Raw genomic sequence first — 6,000 nt, forward strand, 5'->3', positions numbered from 1 at the left:
ATGAATATTTCAAGAGACTACATGCATTGTAAGCAAACGCGCTGACCATTACATCACGAGGCCGACAAAATAGATTTGTTTATTATAGTACTATTAAGCGTGATGTTCAGATGTTTAGTAAAATTTATTGTTATGTTATATTTTTATTTGTAGTATTCTGTAGGTAATAATGTGCATGCTTCCAATTTCTATTATGTTTTTTTTTTAAAGGAACAACCCGCTAAGCCTCTTTAGAGGCTTGTCAGCAGGTGGGAAATAGGATATGGAAGGAAGTTATGAAAAATATACCAAAACACCCAAACCAATTGAGAAAAATTCTTTCTTGGATTTATTTCTTGCTACTGGCGGGAATCGAACCCGCGACGCTAGTTTTACAGTTAACTGTCTTACCAACTGCGCCACGGCGCCTGTTGTATATTGTATCCTAACTCAACACAGGACTCTTGGCCTCACAGAGTTAGGGATACCTTATTATTTTTTGTAACGTGTATCTAATGAAAAAATAAAATTAAAATATTTTTTTAAAATATTGTTTCTTAATTTTTTGTGGGTACCTAGTAGATACGTAAACGCCTTAACGTTTATTCATAATCTTTAAAATATGACAATCTTTCTTATGTGCGAGGAAGGGCGCCGGTCCCGATAAATTATTCATAGATTCGTCAATTCAAAAAACTGATTGTCACATCAAATTTACATAGCACGAGACTGCACAGCGCAATAAAAGTCTTCCTCTACCGCCAGCAATTTGTAAATGCAAATTGTCAAGAGACGGCGAGAGAAGTTATCTCAAAATTAGCAACTCGGTTTCACGGTTCGTTCCCCATTCTTCGCCGACCATTTTGGATTTAGATTTCAGTGCCGCGCGTCGGTATAGCAGACTACTACGGAGCCTACGGATGATCGTTTAACTGCAGTTACAGTTTTTGTCGCTAGGGGTTAGTAATTTTGCTGAGCGTGGCGTGTTAAAATGGCTTTTTGAATTATTATACAGATTAAAATTTAGACGTCCAGTCGAGAATAAAATTAGATTTCTGCAAGCGAAATCAACTAATTTTATTAGCTTTGTGTGTAAATTTTAGCTTAATTTTGCTCTTAAAATCGTTAATATTTTTCACCCTTGTTAAATACGAAATAATGACGCATGATCATTGATATATAATACATAGCCCTAAAGCATAGAATTAAGAATAGTCCAGAAACCGCATACGAGCATCAAACAGAAGGCGACTAAACTACTCATAAATGATTAGTTTAACGTTTTGACCTATTAGTTTCTCTGTAGACGTCGCTCAGTACGTAACTCCTGATTTAAATAACTATGCCGTGTTGTGTCCTTTTAAAGTGTAGAAATACTGCTAGGATCTAGTATCTTAAAGAAACATAGTGGGATCACATTTCATGTGTAATCAGCAAATGAATGTGTAAGTAGAAAATACATTAATTAAAAATCGAATTATTTTTTTATCTGTCAGATTGTCGAAGAAAACAAAATACACATTTCGTTAGTGTAGTGAAGGTAAATTCTTTTTCCCCTACTTTGCTCATCTAATATGAGAGAACTAATAAACATTCAACCTCGGATTAAAAAACTCTGTGGTGAACATTTGACCGACATTATTTTTAAAACATCAAATATTGTTTAACATGAAATAAAAATATCCGTTTTATGTTAAATAAAATTTGTTTTTTTTTATTTTGAGTTCAATGTTCATTAATTCAATTAAATGACCCTTTACTTATCTACTATGTTGCGTCAATCAATATTTCTTCTTTCTTCGATTTTTATTTTTTGCAGGCACCTAAATTTTGCTTCATTTATAATAACACTGATGATTAAACGTCGAACAAATACAAACACGTTAAACTAAATACGAAAAATTGCATTTAGACAATTATTGCTACCTTAAACATTACCCAAAACACTTAATTATTTTGAATTGACCTACCGTGTTAGTTTTTTTTTTCCATTTTTTAAATAGTTTTATACATCATTTGACGTCTAGTCATCAGTGTGGCCATTTTATGAAGTAAAGTTTCATCGCATTCAAAAAATAAAAATCCCTAATTAACCACTCTCTAGGGGATAGAGAAGATTCAGAATAGCACCCCAGGGCTGCGTTCAACGAGCATTCATATGTTACCAAAAAATAAAGGATACTAATTTTTGATACATAAACAAGTTTTTATTTTAACGTTAGCATTAAACATTCGTTTTTGGTGAATCTCAATCAGGTTCATTCCTCAAATTCCTTTTAATTTCGACACATTTATTTCTGTTCACTAGATTTTTAAGAACGAAAAGAAAATATCAACTCGCGTTTATTTTATTTTAAAAACGCATTCCTATCAGTGCATCACTGTAACTAAAAAGAGCTTCGCAATTGTGCCGCTAGGCGTAGTTTGACATATACAAAAAATAATATTTTCAAAAAGTACTCTTTTTACATGGATAAATACTTTATGCACCCCCTTTCATATAAAACCAACTACGCCATTAAAATGTAGCGAAAAAATAATTTTAAGAGCGAATGAAGATGTTATATTAACAAAAATTGTACTGGTGTTCGAAACTTTAACCCCAGATACCTCTGTCTTTTTGTTTTTGTCACGTAGCACTTTTACTCACTCATGTCTTTAATAATGTTTACGACACACAGTATTTTTTTATTTTTTTAAATGTTTAAACAAAATGACATACTGGTATAATGGACAAAACGACATTCGTTTGTACATGGAGGAAGTAAACGCAAAAAATGCAACTAAAAATACACCTGAAAAAAAAAGGGAAATTATTAATGTTCTTTTTAATAACGGCACGGGTACTGAAAATTTTGTAGCTGACACGCAGAGGAAGGATAAATATTGTACGTGCATTTATGCCAACGACCTTTTTTCGCGCTCCAAGACTGCTGAGAGCTGGTTACGACGCATGACATGTTCCCTTTAGGATCATGCATTTTGTGCTGAGCTTTTTTATTTTTTTAAACTTATGTTTTATGTATGATATGCTAAAGATGATTACATAAAATACAAGTTTTCTAGCATTTATAATTAAAAATATATTAATCAAAATAAAATCTGGGGATAATACTTGATTCAAAATTGACATTAAATGCAAATTTTGAACACGTTAATAAAAAAATATCAAAAAAAATATTTTTCCTTAGTAGATTGAGAAATAAATTAAATAAAGATACTGCAGAACTAATTTACAAAACAATCATTCTTCCACATATAGATTACTGCTCAACAATATTATTTTTAGCAAACGAAGGAAATTTAAATAAACTAGAAATTTTACAAAATAAAGCGATGAGAATAGTTCTTAAGAAAAATAAATATAGCAATGTAAAAAAAATGAGAGATGAACTAAAATGGTTATCTGTAAGAAGGAGACTTAAATTTAATATGTTGATATTTATACATAAATTTTTTCACGATAAATTACCAAAATATTTTAAGGATAAAGTTGTCTTAAACAAAAATTGTCATGAATATGCTACTAGACAAAAGGATAAAATAAGACTACCATTATTGAAAAGAGCTGAGTCGCAAAATTGTTTGATGTATAGGGGTTTAAAAATGTATGATGAGATGCCTGAATGTATGAAGAATGAAAAGTGTCTGAAAGAATTTAAAAATAAATGTATAAGTTACTGTAAGGAAATGTAAATATATATAGATGATGTAAATGTACATAATAGTTTATATTAGTTTTAATATAAGCTAACTTACGAAATAAATTTAAAAAAAAAATATATATAAGACTTCTATATTAACCATGCCAATCCAACTCCATCTCACACTGTTTCAGTTGCAAAAAGATCTACAAAAAGCCGGAAGATCATCCCAAAGAATGAGGAAGTTCAGTGTTTTTTTATTTATTTTTATTTGTTAACCGAATATTAAACTAAGCCTTTTTTTATATATATCTTATTATTAGCGCTATGATTTTTTAAAGTTTTGTATTTCTGAAATAACTCCGCGTGTAACGTCAGAGGTTGTTCTATGACAGTTCTTCCGATTGGTTTGAGTAGGGTGACCAAACCGGATATCCTTCGAAGCTCTCATATCATTGGATGGTTTATATAAACCAGTGACGTCATTCAAAGTACTGCGTTTTTACTAAAACATTTATTAATATTTTTATCGTAAATTTTTAAGAAATTTTACTCTACAATTTAACTCTCTAAATTTTACCGCACGCAAGAAAATATTTTTTGTATCTAATTTCCCTTAGAGCTGAAGTTCCTCATTCCAAGTTGTGTCACGAATTGACTAACTACACATTCTTTAAGTAAAAATATTTTTTTGATATACACGTTTTTGATAATATTATTTTGCAATTAGGCACAGCAGTCAACAGATTTTTCAGCCACAAAAATGGCGATAAAAGAATCGAGATTGGATCTTGTCATGTGAAAATAAGATGTTTCTCCGACAATGAAAAGTGACAAGTGAAAGCGTCTGCTCCCGCAGATAATTTCACATTAAGCTGAATAGGAGATAAGAGAACAGCAACCAAGGAGTTAGATATAGGTGACGAACGATCAGCGATGATTAATGAGAATGGATGAGAAAACTCCGTCTGCCTGGTGTGGAACCAAGTAGATTAACTAACATACTTTAGCATTGACTGTTAAGTAAATACAATACATACATTGAACTCCTTAATAAAGATACCAGTCTCGAAGATGTCGCGAAAGCGATGAAACCGGTCACTGGATATTTCAAATTTGTGGATTAAAGTACCACTCGTATTTTATTTATATAATAAATTACAATGAACTTCCATCAAGAATTTTCGCTCATAAACTTAAATGTTTTGAATAATTGATTGATTGGGCGTTTATTTTGTAGAACTCCATATTTATACATTCAATATAAAAATCAAACACTGATTTGAGTCTACTGAAAACGCGTTTTTATTTTTACAATATAACAACAAAAATGTACCAAATAACTAAAAATGTCTAAATAAAGAAATATAGCTTTTTTCCCGTCTAATAATAAATAAATTTAGAATTTAGAATTCCCGCGACAACGGTTCATTGCATTGGCCACGACCCTTATGCGTCATGATTCAGTTAAATTTAGAATATCGCCACGAATCTTGACGTCACAATTGTCAAGGCCAAACATGTCGCGTTTTTGTAAAGACATATTTTATAACAATTTTATTTTTTCAAATTATGTATGAAAACATTTCTCCACAATATCCATTTTGATTTTGAAAATGCAATAATTTTTTCTTAATCCATTTTACATTTTTTTATCGGTATACGTATTATGTGATATTTACCAATTGTTTTATCAATAATATTTTCAGTTTGTCCAAATTTTTGTAGACAAGAACTAGATTCAACCCCCTTTATTAATATTAATATAAGGTTTCAGCTCTTTGACTTCACAGAGATCAACAGATGAAAGAATTGAAGGTATAAAATATATATAAATACGTAGTGTTTAAAACCGTCTGGAAATTTTGTTATTTCTCTCTGTATATTAAGTCTTTTTTGTATATTCTCACATCTAAAAATATGTTTTGAAAATAAATTGTTCAGTGTTCTCGGCACGGGTAACCTTAGTCAGGTCACATTATTTTTATTATTAATCATTGTTTGTCATGTAAAAAAAGCTATTGAAAATAAAAATTAATAAATAAATAGATGTTCAAACAAAGACCGAATGTTACACAGTGTGTAAAGTAGCTTCTTAAACCAGCTAATGGCAGGTAAGTCCTGTAAATGCCTAGACTCCTATATTTGCTTCTATAAAATGCTTCATCTCAAAAAGTGTGAGTGAAAGAGTAAGTTCAAAATAAGTTTTTAAGATACGTTAACTTTAAACTTGGAATCAGATGTGAATTTATTAACTATGAAAAATTATAGATTTACTGAATTTATTTAAGATTGTAAACTTTACATGGAACTGTCTAAAACTATTAGCACTCGTTAACTTCAAGGTACCTGGACGAATGACTCGTCAAGTACCTCC

Source organism: Micrasema longulum, unplaced genomic scaffold (genome assembly GCF_059751315.1).
Source record: "Micrasema longulum isolate JH-2025_06_02 unplaced genomic scaffold, ASM5975131v1 h1tg000576l, whole genome shotgun sequence".
Taxonomy (NCBI): domain Eukaryota; kingdom Metazoa; phylum Arthropoda; class Insecta; order Trichoptera; family Brachycentridae; genus Micrasema; species Micrasema longulum.